We start from the raw sequence: 22,975 nt of genomic DNA, 5'->3' as shown, positions 1-22,975 counted from the left end.
CGGCTTACCAGTGATTCTTTAATTAGTGCCAACCAATTGCCACCATTTTAGATTCATAGATGGGAGTTCTCCTGGGCAGGGGGTGATGGACTGTATGTCTGTACAAGGATACCTCAGAATTAAGCTAGCTCAGGAGCCTGGCATCATTCTCCCATTAACTTGGACAAGTTTAAAACAAGTGAGGAGCATTACTCCATGTTTTTTGAAAAAAAATCATATTTGAACAATGAGTTGGAGTTCTTTGAGGAAGTAACATGTGTAGTGGATAAAGGGCAAACTGCAAATGTACTGTGGTTGAGTTTCCAAAAAACACTCGCCAATATTATACATCAAAGGTCAACACAGAAAATAAAAGCTCATGGTGTAGATTGTAGTGGAATGACATAGATAGAGGATGACTGTCTAACAGGAAACAGACAGTTGACCTAAATAGGTATTTTTTCAGGATTGCAAGATGTAACAAGTGACATACCAGAGGAATCAGAGCTGGGACCTCAAGTGTTAATAATTTTTATAAATGACTTGGATCGAGGATCAAAGGTACATTGTCCAATTTGTTGATTATACAAAAGATATGTAAGAAGGTTGTGAAGAGGACATAAGGAGGCTATGAAAAGTTATAGATAGATTATGTGAGTGGACAAAGGTCTGAAAAATGGGTAAATGTGGAACTCCATCTTAATATACAAGCTGACAATCTAAATGGGGAGAGATTGCCCAGCTCCAAGGTACAGAGGGATCTAGATGTCCATGTGCATGAATTGTTAAAGGTTAGTAGGAGGGTACAGCAAGTAATTGAGAAGTCTAACAGAATGTTACCATTTATCATTTTACCTGACGAAATAGCAGTGCTCCAAAACTTGTGCTTTTAAAATAAACCTGTTGGACTACAACCCAGAGTCATGCGACTTCTGGCTTTGTCCACCCGAGTGCAACACTGGCACCTCCACATCATCATTTATTCTGAGGGATATTGGATATAAAAGTATAGATGTTATTCATCCCTCATACAGGGCATTGGTGAGCCAACATCTGGAATAGTGTATATTAGATCCCATTTAAGGAAAGATGTAAATGCACTGGAAGCAGTTCAGATAAGGTTTACCAAACTAATAACTGGAGTGATTGGAATTATGAAGTACACTTGGACAGGCTAAGCTTGAATCCACTGAAATTTTGAAGAGTAAGACCATAAGATATGGCAATAAAAGTAGGTCATTTTGTTCATTGAGTCTGCCTTGCCATTCAATGAGATTATGATCTGATCTGATTGGATAATCCTCAAACCCATTTTACTGCCTTATCCGGCTAATCCTTGATTTGCTTGCTGTATTTCAGCTTTAAATATACTTAGTGACTCAGCCTCAACAGCACTTAGACTCACAATATTGTCGAGAACCAAGCTAAATGCAAAATCTACAGGGGAGATCAGTAGGAAAGAAAATAGATTAACATAAAAAGGGAATCCAATAGTCTTTCAATAAACGGAAAAACAGTAAAAAGATTGTCAAAGGAAGAATGAGACAAATTAGAGGCTAAAAAGAAAGTTTTCCTGTGGAGGTAGAGATTATGATTGAGTGATTACAAACAAGAAGCAGGAGTGACCATTTGGCTCCTTTAGCCTGTTCCTCATTCAATGAGACCACAGCTGATCTGATTTGTAACCTCATATTCCCATTGGACCCTTAAAACCTTTCTTTCCTTTGCTTACCAATAATCTACCCACTTCTGCCTTAAAAACATTCAAACACTCCTTTTCCACTGCCTATTAGGAAGACTTTCAAAGACTTTTGAACCTCTGAAAGAGAAAACAAAACCACTTAATCTCTGTATTAAATAGGTCAATTTACATTGCATCTATTTATGGGGTGAAAACTTGAGGCTGACTACTGTCGCAAGTATAACATTTCATGACAGAAAAGTGGGGGCTGTGTGAAACAATTTATATGCCCAGCAAATAAAAAAGCAACTATTTTGTGGGCTGATAAAATGAGACAGTATATGCCAGGCAAGATCTGTGTCCCACAGTCTACAGAAACATAAACTTCTTTCGTTTAAGTTTATTCTTCATATCCTTATACATCCAAGATGTTCTAACTGTGTATGTCCTTTCTTTGCCACTCATGGGAATGTGTGTAATTCTATACTGGATTTATCTACTTCCATTGCTCATTCATTACATTGCTTGTCAATCTTTGATTCCATTCCACCTGAGGCTGATACCTTTGCAATTCAATGAATCTGGTCCTGCTCTGAGAGGGCTTTTATGCAAGTGAGGCCCAGGAATCAAAATATACTGAAATAATCCAGCGAGTGCTAAACAAAATGAAGGCATTCGAGAAGATCAATTTTGGAGCAGAAAATGACTACACACAACAGCTGCACAATAATGTTGCCGTAGAAACTTCACCTGTCCTGAATATACACTGCAATTATATTATAAACACTTTATTCAAGATACTGCAATCAACCTGACACATGTAGAATAATACCCAAAATAAAGTGGGGGAAAAATAAAAGTAGAATGTTAATATTGAGGTTAAATTGCCTTTTTACTTCTTTACATAAGTACTCAACCATATTTAGAATATGTATCATATTTATAATAGAAAACAATGATATGCATAATTCAGTTATTTATTTGAATTTTATATATGCTTATTGGAACAATTATCCTTGATGTTGACATTAACTTTGAAAATCAGCAAGCTTAGAAATATTTTTAAATAAATATGCAAGTGTTGTAATTTGCAGCACCTTATGTTGCTGGTACATCAGTGTAGGTCTTTGTTGGTTGCGTAGGTGTATGTAGACATTATGAGCCTTTGCAGGAAGTGCACAACTGTGCTTGGGACTGCTGAGTGTTTGATCGGGTAGACAAGAGTCTTGAATATCATTCTAGTTATATACCTCTCTTGACGTCTTGCAAGAAAAGGGAAAGCTGTTACTTTTAACCTGTGTGAGTCTAAGCAGTCTGATGGTTATCTATAATAAATCAGTGCAGATAATGCAACTTTCTACCTGATACGTTTAGTAACTGATGCAAGGCTTTGCTGCTGATTTTGGTGAATGTATTTATGGAAGGCAAGCTGTTCATACTGTATGCTTTGTACGGTCGTTGTGCATATCAGTATGGGTTTATGTGGGCTGTCAGAGTACAAGCAACGGTTTGAATCTTTGCCCCCGAGAGCATGTAAGTCGTAGTCCTGGAACAAGAGCCATTTACATCTCATCGTGTGGTCCAGTGTTTCACATATGAGTGTTCTTTGAAGACAAGCAACATTGACAGTATTGTATATTCTGTAGTATATGGCATGACAATGACTATTGCTTCTCCTGTTTTGCGCTGAACTAAAGCAGAATTATGTAGGTCAAAAGAAATGATCAAACAAGTAGATTGTGACAAGCAGTTACAATGTAGATCATGCATTGTAAAAAATGCATGTAAGAAAGTTGTAACATTGAATTGTAAAAAAATTTAAGCCACCTCAAAACATTCTAAGGAATTAAAAGAAAATTTGATGAATTTAAAGGGCTCAATTTTAAAAATATTTTTGAAACTACAAATGTATTTCAGTTTCTTGGTGGAATTGTTAAAAATGATAAATTGACGATTATAGTTTATTTCTGATAAGAAATTCCTTGACGTTTTGAAGTTCTATGACAAAAATATGAATGAAGTGGCTTTTATATCACCAGACCTTACAGTTCTGAAGCATGGACTATTTTTAAAATCAATTTTTGAAGCATGTTAGGTCTTCAGTGTCTTGAAGTTGTAACAAGTATAAATAAAAATTAAGCTTCACTGATTCCTGTTGTAGTTCTGTTTGCCGAGCTGGGAATTTGTGTCGCAGACGTTTCGTCCCCTGTCTCAGTGACATCCTCAGTGCTTGGGACCCTCCAGTGAAGCGCTTCTGCGATCTTTCCTCTGGCAAAGATCACAGAAGCGCTTCACAGGAGGCTCCCAAGCACTGAGGATGTCACCTAGACAGGGGATGAAACGTCTGCAACACAGATTCCCAGCTCGGCGAACAGAACCACAACAACGAGCACCCAAGCTACAAATCTTTTCACAAACTTTGAACATTCACTGATTCCTATTATTTTCAAGTATCCCAAAACTGGAACACCGAAACAAAGAAAATAGGAAAAGGAGTAGGCAATTTGACCCTTCAAATCTCCTCAGCCATTCAATATGATTATGGGCTGTTCATCCAAATCAATATCCTGTCCCTGCTTTCTCCCCATACCTTTGATCCTTTTAAACCTTAGAACTATATTTAACTCCTCTTAAAAATATTCAATGTTTTGTGCTTTCAGTGTCAGAGAATTCTACAAGCTCACCACTCTCTGGGTGAAGAAATTTCTCCTCATCTTAGTCCTAAGTGGCCTATACTGAACCATTAGATTGTGAGTCCTGGCTCTGGACTCCCTGGGAGTGTCCTTCCTGTGTTTACTTTGTCTATTAGAATTTCATAAGTTTCTATGAGATTCCCAACCCCACCCTAGTCTTCCACTATTTGTACATTACAGTCTGACTGAAAACTAAGACTGCATTACTAATAGATATCCTGTGACACTAGCTAAGACAAGCGGAAGGATATCTTTCCTGATGAAAAAGAACTATAACACATATTGACCTATGATGCTGTGGGAAAGTAACTCTAGTTAGTGAGTGGAAGCACAGAGATTTGTAGTTTGGGAGGATTAGCTGGGCGAGAGCCTTTGAGTGGAGATGCTTCATACAAAAGTGAAAGTTGTACATTTATAGTGAATGGGAGATAGCAGAGAGAAGATGATGGCACATACCACTGGTGAATGCAGACAATCATTGATTTGTTCCTTCACTGCTGGGGTTTCATTTGTTCTGAGAAATAGGACTTACCAGGCTGTTATCTGGATCCAGACGAGTTGAGACTACTGGCCATGGTTTCCTTTGAAGGATTGATGGTGGCCTGCTGTTCATCCGCCAGCACTTTGAGATCCCCATTGGAGAAGCAGGAGTGCAAACTTTCCCCTCTGGGCTATGTCCTCGGTGAGAATAGTCCATGTGTGAAGGACTGTTTCTGCTTTGCAGTTTCTGGAGTGGTGTGCAGCCGGGGTTTAAAATGGTGTCAGCAGCAAGAACCGTATAAGATAAACATTTCCACCTCTGCTGCCAAGTGATTACTTGAGACAGGCACCATAGAGTCCAGATACACAATTAATGAGGTGGGAAACAGAGGAGTGCATGGGAAAAGTCACAATGACCCAAGATAGGACAGACACTACAAACTCCCCAAAAAATATACTTCGCCTAACAGTAGGAACATTCAGTGCCTTGTCTCTGCTCCTGAACTATAATCTTGTACTTTTAACAAGAACTCAACCAATATTATGTATTTTAGATCTTGCATCCATGACAACATATCTAGTCACAATTGTCAACAAACACTACTCATTAATCAGTAAATATAAGTAATGTTATAATTATTTCTTTCACTGCACATAACAAGAACAAGAAGTTCAATCTATACAATATTGTCAAGTTGCCCATATATAATTTTACTGGCAAATCCTTCGGGTTCACATTACTCATAACTCAAAGAAAACAAACAGAAGATATTATTAAAAAAACATATAAAGGTCTTGTACTGATATCTTTACAAATTAAATATTATTGTCACAACCAAGCATTAATTGGCTATTAGGAATATCATTGTGACAGAAAAATTACAAAACAGCTACTTAAGCTTACTGATCTGAATATCATAGCTTAAGATACTTTGAAAACCGTTTCCATAGTTAGATCTGAATCACTACATTACTCAAGGTGCATCCACCAACAAAAGTGTTAAGTGGCTTGTTGAGATTTTGCCAACTACAAGATACAGCAAACAAAAATTATCTCTAATATACTGCACCAGTGATTTTTAAAAACAAAAATTACTGACACAGTAAAAATACATTCAAACCATTGGTACAGCTGAATAGCAGTAATCCAAGTTTACTCAAGCATGTGCTTGGCAAAACCAACACAAACCTCTAATAAACATTTCTGCTGCGCCTCGACAGTTTGTGTTGGTTATTGTCTTGTTCATGCTTGGATTAACGTGTGTACTGTCTTAAGTGGTCCTTGATTTCAATTTCTCTGTCCAAAAAAAAACAATACAACATAAATATGGGAAAACTTTCTGCTGTTGGTGGGTTTCAATTGGAAAGGTGATACCATATTAAAATAGTACAGAGCTCAAATGGAATAGTAACTTTATTGTGTAGTCATATAGATGTGAACTAATTGTGCAGTTAAAAATCCCCCTTCTGTGGGGCAAATGTAATGTCACCAAACTTACTTTTAATAAAAAAAATCTCAACTCAGGCCTACTTAAAGCATAAACCCAAATTTAGTTTGGAAAGAATTATGTTGCATTTATGCACTATTGTCAAAGTAATACAGAATAATTCACCTTAAATTATTGGTATATATGTTTCATTTAGTTTATACACTGTTGAAGAGATGAACAAAATATATTTTCAAGATAAATGACTTTTTAAAAATAGATGTATATGTTGGTACATTTCCCACTGCTGAGTAGTGTATGCATAAGGAAAATTGCTGATTTCCTCCAACACTGGTTAAGATTGGTTGTAGCTGATTCATTTGATTGTCCATTTACACAAAATGAACTCAAAACTCCAAACAACTCAAGGGGTGGAAAGCTCAGTAACTGCATGGAAGATTGCCTCCAGTTTAGATGATCCCTTACAATGCTCGCAATCAAAGTTTTGGTAAATCTTTTAGCTGACCTCCCACATTAGGATAAGGAAAAGTAGTGTCTAGGAAAAATCTTTATGCCCTGCATGTGACTCAACTCATTTGAACTGAGAGCTGGAATTAATCCCATTGAAGCCGATTGAGTATTATATCTAGAAGTAAAACATTCAAGGCACTCCAGTGAAATGCTCAGCCTTCACAAGGAAATGCTCACCATCACCAGCCCCTGGACAGTGCTCACCAATTCTACCAAGCCACAGAACCTCCACCATTGCCCAAACCTGAACCATGGATAGTACTCACTGGCTTTCTCCACCCTCTCCAGCCCTTGATCACAGAGCTCAACCCCATGCCACACCTGGTCTCCTGACTCAACTTCTGAAATCCCTGGCTCCTGCCTGACAAATATCTAAACAGTTAGCATTGTGGAGTGGAGGGTGATATATCTCAAATGGGGGAGTGTGATGGGAGGGCAAGTCTACGCTTACAGGAGTGTAGTTAGGAGAATTTTCCCACTTGACAAAGAACTGTTAACTAAGGAATAATGAGTAATTGTAAACATGCAGCCTTGCGATATTTATTTAAACTTAATAGAAAACAACATCTACTATTGTAAAGAAGGGGGTGTGGTTTGACTTTCCCTAACTATCATGGACTCTGAAGGAATAGCCAGATTTCAGGAATGCTGTGCATTTCTGAAGAAGCTGGGTTGGAAGTGCCAATCAGAAATGTGGATCTTGGTCCTGATGCAAATTAGTAGGAGTGGGGTAACAATCCGACAGTGCTGGACAATGCTCAGCCGTTTCAGTCCAATATTATATTTATCACAATAGGGTCTTCCAATGAGACAAAAAGTGGTTTTCCTCTGCCACATTGGCCTAGGCTGGCCTTGTCAGTTTGTACATTTCAAGAGGATAGAGGCTGCAATCTGTATTTTGAGGAGGAACCCTTATGGTACAGGAAGCTAGCATGTCTACATACCATATAAAGCATGAGTCAGCATTGTGATGGATGGTCTGCATGCCCAATAACACTCAAGGAGCTCAACAACTTCCAGGAGAATGTTCTGAGGAAGAGTCACCGGACTCAAAATGTTAACTTTGCTTTCTTCCCACAGATGTGCCAGGTCTGCCAAGTTTCTCCAGCAATTTCTGTTTTTGTTTACCATTCAGCAGAAAGCAGCTGTTTGATTGGCACCCCATTGAGAAGGACAAAAACAGCAACATTTAAATGCCACCATCTTCAAGTTCCCTTGTCTGTAAAACACCACCCATACTTGATATTACCATTCCTTCATTGTTGCTGAATCAAAGTCCTGAACCTCCCCACTCTAAAACCCTATTGGAATCATCTTCATCACATAGACTACTGTTGCTCAAGAAGCTGACTTAGCAACACTTTGTCAAAGGCAACTTGTGACAATCAATCCCAGGGGATATCCACTTCTCCAGATTCCCTGTAACATAGCTTGCCAAATTATTTTATTGGCACTGACTTCGTGTCAAGTGAAATGCCTATGCTGTTGAGCAGATCGTCTGTGAAAAATGCTCAAATGAAACTGAATGTGGAGCAAAACAATTGTTTTTTAGGAATTTAGTGGATTTGCAGTTTACATAATTTGGAGATTAATATATTCCTTTAACAGGATCTAACTTCTATAATCGACCTATTAAGTAGGCTTTACTGGCATCAGATTATAGGAGTTCAAAGGAAAAAAGACTCATTATCTTAGAATCTTAGAATCCCTACAGTGTGGAAACAGGCCCTTCGGCCCAACAGGTTCACACAAACCCATGCCCCATTATCCTACATTTACTCCAGACTAATGCATCTAACTTACCCATCCCGGAACACTACAGGCAATTTAGCATGGCCAATTCACCTCACCTGCATATCTTTTGGATTGTGGGAGGAAAATTATCTCAAAACTACTTCAGGCAGTTTCTCATTCATCTTCTCACAGGTTAAAATTCCCACTAAAGATTGGAAGATTACGGGATGATAAGTACACTAACTTTATAGAAGGGATTGGCAGTAAATAAATCTGTAAAATATATAAGTCACCATCACAAACCATTGTCAGAGTCCCATTAGCAAAAGACTCAGTTTAATCAAGGTATGGGATAAGGAAAAATAGAATCTTGAACTTCATAGAAACGGCAAAAATATGTAGTCAGTCTACAATAATATATAGTAAAGAGAAAAGAGAAATACTGGACAATGTAATGGAGAAATGGATATGGCCTGGACTCAGGGCATCACCTAAACTGACAATAGAGGTAGAAGTTGCCAGTGATGAATTTAGGGGAAAGTGTGAAAAGCTAAACATTATGGTAATGTACATAGCAGTAGAAAGTCCCTTTACTTCAACAATTTAGAAGTAAAAACAGGGGCTGCAGACTCTAATCTAGAATCCAACAATTTATAAGCTAGCACTGAGTTAGGAGTCTCCAAGTAAAATTTTTGCAATATTTTGCCACTTGGTAAATGGTCAACTGAAAAACAAACCTGATATATAGACACAGATTAGATCCCTGTCAAAGAAAATATGATTTGATGTTGGAAGATAGCTGAAGAAATAGAGGAGGCATTGGTGGTGATCTTTCAGAAATCACAAGAATTAGGGTGGGTCCCAGAGGACTGGAAAATTGCTAAAGTGACACCCCTATTTAAAAAGAGACTAAGGCAAAAGATAAAAAATTTCAGGCTGATTAGCCTAACCTCAGTCATGGGTAAGATCCTGGAATCCATTGTGAAGGATGAGATTTTTGAATACTTGAAAGTATGTGTTAAAATAGGGGCAGAGTCAACATGGCTTCATCAAGGGGAGGTCATGCCTGACAAATTTGCTAGAATTCTTTGAGGAAGTAACGAGCAGTTTAGACCAAAGAGAGCCAATGGATGTTATCTACCTGGACTTCAAGGAAGCCTTTGACAAGGTGCCGCACAGGAGGCTACAGAGTAAAATAAGGGCCCAAAATGTCAGAGGCCAGGTGCTAGCATGCATAGAAGCTTGGCTACCTGGCAGAAAGTAGAGAGTGGGGATGAAAGTGTCCTTATCGGAATGGCAGTCAGTGACCAGTGGTGTTCTGCAAGGCTCAGTCTTGGAACCACAGCTTTTCACTTTATACATTAACGATCTAAATGAAGGAACTGAGGGCATTCTAGCTAAGTTTGCAGACAATACAAAGATAGGTAGAGGGACATGTAGCATTGAGGAGGCAGGGAAGCTATAGACGGATTTGGACAGATTAGGAGAGTAGACAAAAAAGTGTCAGATGGAGTACAATGTGGGGAAGTGTGAAGTAATGCACTTTGATGGGAAGAATAGAGGCACAAATTATTTTCTAAATGGAGAGAAAACTCAGAAGTCTAAAGTGCAAAGAGACTTGGGAGTTCTCATCAGGATTCTATCAACATAAATTTGCAAGTTGAGTCAGTAGTTGGAAGGTAAATGCAATGATGGCATTTATTTTGAAGGGACTTGAATATAAAAGCAGGAATGTACTTTGAGCCTCTATAAGGCTCTGGTCAGTCCACTTTTGGAGTATTATGCACAGTTTTGGAACCCATATCTCAGGAAGGATGTCCTGGCCCTGGAGTGTGCTCAGAAGAGGTTCACAAGAATGGTCCCAGGAATGAAAATCTTAAAATATGAGGAACATTTGGGCATTCTGGATCTATACTTGACAGAATTTAGAAGGAGGAGGGGGAATCTAATTGAAACATTCAGGATACTGAATCGTCTGGAAGAGTAGATGTTTGGAAGATGCTTCTTTTCGTAGGAGAGACTAGCACCTGAGGACACAGACTTACAGTAAAGGGAAGACCTTTTAGAAGGGAGTTAAGGAGAAACGTCTTCAGCCAGAGAGTAGTGAATCTATGAAATTCATTGCCACAGAAGGCTGTGGAGGCCAGGTCATTGAGTATGTTGAAGACAGAGATAGATAGGTTCTTGAATATCAAGGGGATCAAGAGTTATGGGTATAAAGTGGGAGAATGGGGTTAAAACATTTATTAGCCAGGATTGAATGGCAGAGCAGACTCAATGGGCTGAATGGCCTAATTTCTGCTCCTATGTATTATGGTACTGGTGTTTCTTACTACCAATAGGATCAAGTGTAAGTTAATCTCAGAGCTAAAGGTAATATTTTAATGCTGAAGAAGCTTTAGATAATTTAGTTTTAAAATTATGGACAAAATTTACAAGAAATATGACCTAATACATGCATATGAGGCATGGTAGATTGTTAAATTTAGAAAGCAGAGAGGAAATTACAAAGAAAAATATAAAATGGTGGTGAGGTGTCCCCAGTGAGTGAGTAGGAAGTGCAAGAGGACAAAAAGGTTAGTAGTGAGGATGGGAGGGTGAAGTGAGTGAGCGGCGCTGATACTTGCAACCATAAGAGTTGTTGTCCATGAGACTTGGTGAAATATGTATATGATGGCAAAGTTAGAGTGAGTGGTGGCCCTGCAAATTTGAGGTAGCATCCTTGTGGAGCACAGAAGATCATTCATCTTTTTCCTGCATTACTGTGTATTGTGTTTCAACCAGTGTCCTACAATGACCTGGGCTACTATCTTAGTCACGGATGGATGGGTCTGGTGGCATGGCTTCTTTTGTTGATCAGCAAGATAGAGCACTTCACAGTTCCTCACCACCAGCACTTCCAGGTCAGTGAACAGAGAAGCAAAATTTGCCTTTCACAGTCATTTACTTCGAGATAATGGTGCAATACCACTGTGTGAAGGGCATTTCCTGACTTACAGTATCTGGAGTGCAGCTGAGTTTAAATATGGCACCAACAATGTGAATGGTGAAAAGTCCCAATAGCAACCAATACTTCAATTGCTGCTTCTGCATGATTGCATGAACTGGGCAGCATAGAGTCCAGACACATAGTTAAGAAAATGGAGTGCTGAAGATTGCATGAAAAAGTCAACATAGCTATGATAATCTGACACCATGAATCTCAGTCAAAAAGCACAATGCCTAATAATGGGAAAATTCAGTCCTTACTTTCCAATCTTCACCTTAATGTAGATCCAATCCTCTGCAGCTAATGTCAATGTGGATCCAATCCAGTTGGTAGATAAAGTTTGTTGACTACTCAGTCTTACAGCTCCTTCCACCTCCATGTTTTATTAAGTGCTTCCACTTGTACGTGTTCAGACAGTTAATAGTCACCATCTATTTTTTCCTTAACCTTCAATAAAGACAGGAATAAATGGAATAATGTGAATAACATGACTCTGTGGAGATTTAACTGAAGTGTAGAAATTTTGAGAGGGCAATATAGAGTTATAAGGAAGGGCCCTTTACCCTCAGAAAAGTGATCAATCAACAAAGATAGATTTAAAGTAATTGGTGGAGAGATTAAAGGAGAATTGAGAAATGCCTTCAGTAGAGAGTGCTGAGGTTCTGGAATTCACTGCCTGAAAGAATGGTGGAGACAGAAACCCTCATTGTATTTAAACATTACTTGAAGTGTCATAGCATGTGGGAATACAAAGCAAAAGCTAAAAATTAGAATTGAGTTAGATGACACTTTTTCAGCTGGTGTCAACATGATGAGTTAAACAACCTCCTTCTGTGCTGTAATTTTCTATGATTCTATCATTCCAGTTGCAAATTAATGTCCAGTGTCGGCTCCAGTCTGAATTATCTTATCTCACAAGGTGCAGGCTGGGTTTAAGTAGCCAACACTGGTTCTGCTGTTAGTTTGTGATTATGTACTGCCAGCCAAATCATGCCACCTCTCAACAGTGCTACAATCTGCAAACATAATAATTTACGGGCAACAAAAAGTTAACATTCTGCCTGTTCAGATTGAATCTTTTTAGGCTAATCACTCATCAAAATCCCTGCATCCTTTATCAGGGGCTATCAGCGTCCACAGTATTAGGTTCTAAAGTTCACTTGGCAAACTCGAATTGTGTGTATGCAGTAGACAGGTATTTCTAATTTGTTTTAAATGAATTCAAATTCTCCAACTGTCCTCATGGAATTCGAACTCACATTCTCTGGCTTATTATCTCAACACCATGGATTACTAGTCCATCAGTATTATCCTGCAAATTACAAATTTTATAATCAGAGTAACAATAAATACGGCCTTGCTAGCATTTTCAACAACCTGAGAACAGATTTGTTTTAAAAAATGTCCTTTGTTTTTGTTTGGTTGAAATTCTGATTAAGGATTCTTCTATCATTCCTTAACTCTTATCTACCTAAAAAAGTTGTGGACAATTTACTGATCAATGCATTCAGCTGCGTCTGTCAGTACCACTGACTGCAGTAGCTCTGTCTGTTTAATCATGTTTTCTATGCCCTAATGCCCTAAATAACCATTATTTTATGCATTAAATGAAAACTTGAGATTCAATCTGACATGATGATCCAAAGACAATTACAAAGTCTTCGCACCAATAGCAGGATTTAAAACTCTTTACAGTCTAAAGCTGAAAATTACGTTTCGGGGGCATCAAGCATTATTTCTCAAAAGTCCAAAGAAATTAAGTGAATAAAACATTTACTTCACTCTCTCATGCTCTCCACTAAAATAATTAATTCCCTGGAAAAAATGAGGACAGCTATAATTAGGACTGCTAGGATTAGACACAACTGTTTATTGCCCTGTGAAGGCTGACAGCTCCTGTGTTCAGAATGTTGTTTTAGGCGAGAAGATTTGGATATAAAGATTGCCCTAATTTTTTCTTAACTCGCATACCCTTCACACATGCTCTCAGGTATTAACTCATGAATGATAACAAAGAGGCTGGCTCAAGTAGAGACTGAGTGGCAAAAAGAAAGTCAGACTTACCTTACCTTTTATAAAACTCTGTTAATGAACCAGACTGCAAAAGATTGTTAAGAACAAAACAATGATTTTTAGAAAATAAAAACAAACAAAAATACAAAATAACAAACATATCATTCCTTACTTAGCATCATCTAAATTATTGAACTTTCTGTTCAGACCATTAACCAGATTCTCCCATCTCTGGTCTGGAAAGGTTGATGCCTGTTAGGAAAGTTGAGGAACTGAAAAGTGTTGCTGGAAAGGCGCAGCAGGTCAGGCAGCATCCAAGGAGCAGGAGAATCGACGTTTCGGGCATGAGCCCTTCTTCAGGAAAGTTGAGGAGCCTGGTAAAACATCTTTATGAAGTTGCATAGTTAACAATATTGGTTCACACAGAACACACAGACTTGAGGTGAAACCAAAATCAGATTTATTTATGATAAAATATTGATGCAGGGTAATATCTCTGCACCAGTTGTTGTATACAAAGTACTTGTTTAAAAACAGGGGCCTGTATTCATTGGTTGACTATGATAAATCATAGAGATATAAGTACTCCATACACAAGGAAATGGATTGCATTTATTTTAAACTGCGCATATTTTCAGGATATCCCAAAGCACTTTATAGCTCATTAAGTACTTTTGCAGTGTAGTCACTGTTACAAGACTACAACGTGACAACTAATTTCTGTACAGCGAGGTCCCATAAACAGCAATAAGGTACAAGACCAGATAATGTAGCAGTTTAATTAATTATTAATTTTAAGCAATGATAATTGAGGGATAAATGTTGGCCAGAATATTGTGAGAAGTCCCTTGTTCCTCTTTGGTTACAACCATCAGGGCTATTGGAGCTTTGTTTAACATCTATCTAAAAATTCCCTTCCAGTAGTGCAGTACAGTACTTCATGAAATTATGTGCTCAAATCTCTGGAATGAGTCAGGAACCATAACCTTTAAACTCATGAATTAATGGTAAACACTGAACCAAAACAAACTTAAGGTACTTCAATGAAGCAAAAGTTTAACATTTAGCTATCACTGCTCAAGATATATTTAAGTGTTACTTAAAACATCGTATCTGATCAAATACATATTGTTGTAGTTAAGAATATATTCCAAATATAAAACCTTTAATGTTATATAAGATTGCCAGAGTTTTGTTTTAGAAAGCAGAGTTATGTTTGCAACGTCAGAATCTATTTGATCCTAAATTAGTTTTCTACCACAGTGGAATTTCTGTCCCTAATTGTTTGGAGAAATGCAATTGGACCCTTAGTGAACTGGCTGGCTTATTGTAATCTTGCGCCTCTCCTGTAAGTATATTTGGGTACAGTTTGTGACAGTCATCACGCAGATATCACTTAAAACCTAAGAGGTGCAGATGAAAACACGTGGATCTTCAGAGTTGTAGGCGGCATGGTGTCTCAGTGGTTAGCAATGCTGCCTCACAGTGTCAGGGACCCGGATTTGATGACAGCCTCAGGCAATTGTCTGTGTGGAGTTTGTACATTCTCTGTGTCTGCATGGGCTTCCTCCAGGTGCTCTAGTTTCCTCCCATAGTCCAAAGGTGTGCAGGTTAGGTGAATTGGCCATGTTAAATTGTCCCATTGTGTTCAGGGATGTATAGGTTACGTGCATTAATTCGGGGAAATGTAAAGTAATAGAGTAGGTGAATGAGTCTGGGTGAGATACTCTTCGAAGGGTTGGCGTGGACTTGTTGGACTGAATGGTCTGTTTCTGCACTGCAGGGATTCTATGATTGTAAGAGGTCAGCTACTGTAAGAAACAAGGAAGAAGGGAAAATTTTGGGGAAAGAACATTGAAAGACAATATAAGATAAAGGATAGAATTCTAAAAGGAGTGTAGGTGCATATATATATATATATATATATGCTTAAAAATGTGTTGTTAGAAAAGCGCAGCAGGTCAGGCAGCATCAAAGGTACAGGAGAATCGATGTTTCGGGATTCCTGAAGAAGGGCTTATGCCCGAAACATCGATTCTCCTGTTCCTTTGATGCTGCCTGACCTGCTGCGCTTTTCCAACAGCACATTTTTAAGCTCTGATCTCCAGCATCTGCAGTCCTCACTTTCTCCTAGCAGATATATATGCCTAGTTCATTCAAACTGGCATGGTAGGTAGAGAGAACAGTTTGTAAAATGTACAGTATCCTTGTCTTTAGGAATAGACATAGAGTCAAGGGCAAGGAGGTGACGTTGAGCTTGTACAAGATGCTTGTTAGACCTCAGCTAAATTATTGTGTGCAGTTGTGCATGCCATATTATAGAAAGGAGATCATCAACACCTATTCAATAAGGCAGCTCATCGCCACCTATTCAAGAAGGAGCTCACCATCACCTATTCAAGAAGGATATCACCATGACCTACTCAAGAAGGCAGCTTATCACCACCTATTCAAGAAGGAGCTCATCACCACCTAAGGAAGATGGAGATGATCCCCACCTAATCAAGAACGGGATTACCACCACCTACTCTAGAAGGACCTCATCACCACCTATGCAAGAAGGTAGCTCACATCACGTATTCAAGAAGGAGCTCACCGTCACCTATACAAAAAGGAGCTTACCGTCACCTATTCAAGAAGGAGTTCATCGCCACCCATTGAAGAAGGCAGCTCACCACCACCTTTTCACTAAGGAGCTCACCACCACCTATTCAAGAAGACAGCTTATCACCAACTATTCAAGAAGGAACTCATCACCACCACCTACTCAAGAAAGAGATACCACCATCTACTCGAGAAGAAGCTCACCATCACCTATTCAAGAAGGTGCTCACACCACTTATTCAAGAAGGCAGCTTATCACCAACTATTCAATAAGGCAGTTCATCACCATCTGTTCAAGAAGTAGCTCACCACCACCTATTCAAGAATGAGCTCACCGTAATCTATTCAAGAAGGAGCTCGCCACTACCTATTCAAGAAGGAGATCATCACCACCTATTCAAGAAGGAGATCATCACCACCACCTATTCAAGAAGGAGCTCACCATAACCTATTCAAGACGGTGCTCATACCACCTATTCAAGAAGGCAGCTTATCACCAACTATTCAAGAAGGTGCTCACACCATCTACTCAAGAAGGAGCTCACCATCATCTATTCAAGAAGGCAGCTCATCAGTTACTATTCAAGAAGGAGGTCATCACCACCTAAGGAAGATGGAGATCATCACCACCTAATCAAGAACGAGATTACCACCAACTACTCTGGAAGGAGCTCACCATCACCTATTCAAGAAGGAGCTCACCATCATATATTCAAGAAAGAGCACATAGCCACCTATTCAAGAAGGCAGCTCACCACCACCTACTCTAGAAGGAGCTCACATCATCCATTCAAGAAGGAGCTCACCACCATCTATTCAAGAAGGAGATGATCACCACCTATTCAAAAAAGAGCTCATCACAACCTATTCAAGAAGGTAGTTCGCATCACTATTCAAAAAGGAGCTTACCGTCATCTATTCAAGAAGGAGCTCATCACCAGCTATTCAAGAAGGCAGCTCACCACCACCTATTCAAGAAGGAGCTCACCGTAATCTATTCAAGAAGGAGCTCGCCACTACCTATTCAAGAAGGAGATCATCACCACCTATTCAAGAAGGAGATCATCACCACCACCTATTCAAGAAGGAGCTCACCATAACCTATTCAAGAAGGAACTCATAGCCACCTATTCTAGAAGGAGCTCATCACCAACTATTCAAGAAGGAGTTCATCACCACCTATTCAAGAAGGCAGCTCACCATCACCTATTAAAGAAGGAGCGCCTCACCACTTATTCAAGAAGGAGCTCACCACCACCCCCTCAAGAACCCAAGCTCACCATAACCTATTCAAGAAGGAGCTCATCACCATCTATTCAGGAAGGAGTGCTTCACCAGCTATTCAAGAAGGAGCTCATCACCAACTATTCAAGAAGGCAGCTCACCGCCACCTATTCAAGAAGGCAGCTCTCCATCACCTATTCAAGAAGAAGCGCCTCACCACCTATTCAAGAAGGAGCTCACCACCACCCCCTCAAGAACCCAAGCTCATCATCACCTATTCAAGAAGGAGCTCATCACCAACTATTCAAGAAGGCAGCTCACCACCGCCTATTCAAGAAGGCAGCTCACCATCACCTATTCAAGAAGGCAACTCACCACCACCTATTCAAGAAGGCAGCTCACCATCACCTATTCAAGAAGGCAGCTCACCACTACCTACTCAAGAACCCAAGCTCAACGTAACCTATTCAAGAAGGAGCACCTCACCACCAATTCAAGAAGGAGCTGACCATCACCTATTCAAGAAGGAGCTCATCGCCACCTTTACATGAAGGCAGCTCACCACTGCATTTTCACTAAGGAGAGCACCATCACCTATTCAAGACGATGCTCACCATCACCTATTCAATAAGGAGCTCACTGTCATATATTCAAGAAAGAGCTCATAACCACCTACTCAAGAAGGCAGCACACCAGCACCTACTCTAGGAGGAGCTCACACCACCTATTCAAAAAAAGAGCTCATCACCACCTATGCAAGAAGGAGCTCATCGCCACCTATTTATGAAGGGAACTCACCATCACCTATTCAACAAGGAGCTCACCATCACCTATTCAACAAGGAGCTCATCATCACCTATTCAAGAAGGGGCTCATCAGCACCTACTCAAGAAGGAGCTCATCACTAACTATTCAAGAAGGAGCACACCACCACATACTCAAGAAGGAGCTCACCATCACCTATTCAAGAAGGAGCTCACCATCACCTATTCAAGAAGGAGCTCAGCATCACCTATTCAAGAAGGTAGCTTATCACCACCTATTCAAAAAGGAGCTCATTGCCACCCATTCAAGAAGGTGAGCCCACCATCACCTACTCAAGAAGGAGCTCACCATCACCTATTCAAGAATTAGCTCACCATCACCTATTCAAGAAGGAGCCCACCATCATCTACTCGAGAAGGATCTCACCATCAAATATTCAAGAATTAGCTCACCATCACCTATTCAAGAAGGAGCTCACCATCACCTACTCAAGAAGGAGCTCACCATCACCTACTCAAGAAGGAGCTCACCATCAAATATTCAAAAATTAGCTCACCATCACCTATTCAAGAAGGAGCCCACCATCACCCACTCAAGAAGGAGCTCACCATCACCTACTCAAGAAGGAGTTCACCATCACCTATTCAAACAGGCAGCTTATCACCAACTATTCAAGAAGGAGCACATCACCACCTAAGGAAGATAGAGATCATCACCACCTAATCAAGAACAACATTACCACCACCTCCTCTAGAAGGAGCTCAGACCACCTATTCAAGAAGGAGCTCACCACCACCTATTGACGAAGGAGATTGCCAGCATCTATTCAATAAGGCAGCTCATCATCTCCTATTCAAGAAGGAGCTCACCATCACCTCTTCAGGAAGGAGCTCACCATCACCTACTCAAGAAGGAGCTCACCATCACCTATTCAAGAAGGAGCTCATTGCCACCTATTCCAGAAGGAGCTCACCATCACCTATTCCAGAAGGAGCTCACCATCACCTACTCAAGAAGGAGCTCACCATCAACTATTCAAGAATGAGCTCACCATCAGCTACTCAAGAAGGAGCTCACCATCACCATTTCAAGAAGGAGCTTACTATCACCTACTCAAGAAGGAGTTCACCATCATCTATTCAAGAAGGCAGCTTATCACCAACTATTCAAGAAGGTGGTCATCACCACCTAAGGAAGATGGAGATCATCACCACCTAGTCAAGAACGACATTACCACCATCTACTCTAGAAGGAGCTCAGACCACCTATTGAAGAAGGAGCTCACCACCACCTATTGACGAAGGAGATCGCCAGCATCTATTCAATAAGGCAGCTCATCATCTCCTATTCAAGAAGGAGCTCACCGTTTCCTATTCAAGAAGCATTGCACCACCACCTATTCACGAAGGAGCTAACCATCACCTATACAAAAAGGAGTTTACTGTCACCTATTCAAGAAGGAGCTCATCGCTACCTACTGAAGAAGGCAGCTCACCACCACCTATTCAAGAAGGCAGCTCACCACCTTTTCACTAAGGACAGCACCACCATCTACTCAAGAAGGAGCTCCCCACCACCTATTCAAGGAGATCTCCGCCATTTATTCTAGAAGGAGTTCGTCTCAACATATTCAATAAGCAGCTCATCACCACCTATTCAAGAAAGAGCTCATCACCTCCTATTCAAGAAGGTGCTCACCACCACCTCTTCAAAAATGCAGCTCTCCGCCAGCTATTCAAGAAGGAGCTCATCGCCTTCAAGTAGGCAGCTCACCACCACCTAATGAAGATGGAGATCATCAACACCAGTTCAAGAAGGGGCTCACTGTCACATACTCAAGAAGGCAGCCCACCACCAGGTGTTAAAAAAGGCAGCACATTACCACCTAGTCAAGAAGGCAGCACATCACCATCTAGTCAAGAAGGAGCTCATTGCTGCCTATTTAAGAAGGAGTTCATCACCACCTATTAAAGTGCAACAAGGAATGGGTAATAAACGTTGGACAGCCAGTGATGTCCAACATCCCATGAGTAAATAAAAAATGTTTATTTATTTACTTTTTTGATTAGATTACTTACAGTGTGGAAACAGGCCCTTCGGCCCAACAAGTCCACACCCACCCGCCGAAGCTCAACCCAAACCTTACCTAACACCACAGGCAATTTAGCATGGCCGATTCACCTGACCCACACATCTTTGGACTGTGGGAGGAAACCGGAGCACCCGGAGGAAACCCACGCAGACACGGGGAGAACATGCAAACTCCACACAGTCAGTTGCCTGAGTCGGGAATTGAACCCGGGTCTCAGGCGCTGTGAGACAGCAGTGCTAACCACTGTGCCACCGTGCTGCCCACAATGGGCCTGTACCAACAGGATTGACTAAATGGCCTCCTTCTTGGCTGTAGAATATCAGTAGTTCTGTGAAAGGTACACAAAATCATTCTTGGATACATCAAAACAGGGCAGTTAGGTAACTTCAAGGTAATTCGGCAAAGGTCAAAAAGGCCAAATCTGCTGATGACATACAGATAGGTAGGAAAGTAGGTTGTGCAGAAAAAACAGGGAGACTACAAAAGGGTATTGACAGGTTAAGTGAATGAGGAAAGGTCTGGGGAAAATGGAATTTAATGTGGAAAATTTGGAAATTTTTGATTTTGGTCAAAAGAATAAAAATTATCTAAGTTAGAGATATTCTCAATGTCTGAGCTCTGAGATATAGGCACTTGTTCAAAGTGCCTGCACTGTGAAAAGTTAGTATGCAGGTACAGCAGGTATAACAAGTAATCAGGAAAGCAAACAGATTGTTATTAAATATTGGAATACAAAAGGAAGGAGATTATACTTGAGTTAAGCAAGGAACTGGTAAGACCATATATGGAGTAGTATACTCAGGGTATTTAATGATCAATGCAAATATACTGGAGGCGGTTCTAAGAAAGTTTATTTGACTGTACCTGGAATAGGCAGGTTGTCTTATGTGGAAAGATTGGTCAATCAAGGCTTTATTCACTGAAGTTTAGAAGGGGAAGAAATAACTTGTTTAAAATATACAAGATCATGAAAGGATGAATATGGAAATGATATTTCCGCTGGTGGAAAATCCAAAACCAGTTGTCACAGTTTTAAAATAAGGGAAAATTGATTTGAGAGAGATGAAGAGAATGTTTTTTCTCCGAGAGGGTTGGGAGTTTTTGGAACTTTTTTACTCAAAGATGATAGAGGCAAATCGTTTTTCTGATAAGCAAAGGGGTGAAAGGTTATCAGGTATAGCAGAAATGTGAACTTAGGGATAAAATCAGATCAGCCACGATCTTATTGAGTGGTAGAGCAGGCTCAGTTGGCCAAGTGGCCTATTTCTGCCCCAAATTTGTGTGTTCGTATCTGTTCAAATAAAAATCTGCAAGTTTGAATTACTGGTTGAGTCAAAATGGCTATGCAATTTCCATTACTTGCTTGGTCTTTCCATTCCCAGGGCCAAGACTATGAAAAGGTAATAGCATGATTTAACAATAACGGAGCAGATAAACAGCAGAGGAAAACCTATTGCAAAATGTATTGCTAAAACGTAGAGCTGGAAAGGCACTGCAGGTCTGGCAGCATTAGAAGAGAAGGAAAGTCGACATTTCGGGTCAGGACCGAACAAGCTATTTTGCAGTGTTTCTGCACTGAGGAACAGAAAAGCCAATCAACAGAGATATATCAGACTTAAGATACTCTTGAACCCTTTATGAGTAATGTACATTCAATATCAAAGCTCAAAGGTGGGATGAGGAAAATAATTGATCAGTATTTGACCACACTGATACATGTAGCTGAATCTTTACAGTTTGCACAATTGAAAGATGATCTCATTCATGATAGAATTGTCTTAGCTATAAAAAAATCCTGCGATGAGAGCATATCAGCTGGAAGAGGAGAACTGTACCCTCAAGAAAACTATCAACATGTACAGATGCTCTGAGGTATAGCAGAGGTGCATTAACCAACAGATGTGGATGGAGTGCAATAATTCATTGAATTTCTGAACTATTTAGGAAGGTTCTTTAAAATTTGACATCAGCGTGTATACCTTTGTGTAAGCTCAGTGCTAAGCAGCTTCTACTTAATCAAACAATTAGTGACATCAACACTCGGACTGAGACATTATGATGTCGGTGATGAAATCACCCTGTAGTGTGACACCAGCAGTTATATTCACATCCAGGGTGTTAACATAAATGGAACAATGCTACACTCAGACTGGGAATTAGAGCCTGGCTATTGGCTTTGCTTGTGAGCAGTTTAATCAGTACTGGTTTGTAAGAGCTAAAATGACAGTGGAGTCTGACTGAAAACCAGGTGAAAACACCTTTGTTGATACACTTCTAGGTGTTCCAAAAAGTTTGCAAGAGAAGTTACATCATTTGCAGTGTAATAATCTGGATGAGACATACAAATAAGGAGAACAAATGTACAACTCGAAAGCAGCTCTTGCCTGATGATGCAAAGTGTGAAGTCTTCCAAATTCAATGAAAGGCAACTGCTAAACATGCTCTGGAGATCATCAACCCAGCAGATACATTCAATCTGAAAGACAAAAGTCTTGCTCAAACCAAGCAAACTACACAAGATGCAACTCTCCAAGTGTTTTTGGAAGTGGTGATGAAAGGATAACCTGAAAAATCAGAGTAGACAAGCAGGAGGCTAGAAAAATACAGCACGGCAGGCAGCATCAGAAGGTGGAGAAGTCAACATTTTGAGTGTAATCCTTCTTCGGGACTGGGGGTGGATGTGGGGAGAGCTGCAGATAAAGGGGAGGCAGGGACAGGGTGGTGAGGTATGGACCGGTGGAGATAGGTACAGATATGACCTGG

This window comes from Hemiscyllium ocellatum, chromosome 5, assembly GCF_020745735.1.
Source record: "Hemiscyllium ocellatum isolate sHemOce1 chromosome 5, sHemOce1.pat.X.cur, whole genome shotgun sequence".
Taxonomy (NCBI): domain Eukaryota; kingdom Metazoa; phylum Chordata; class Chondrichthyes; order Orectolobiformes; family Hemiscylliidae; genus Hemiscyllium; species Hemiscyllium ocellatum.
Note: the sequence above shows the minus strand (reverse complement) of the source record.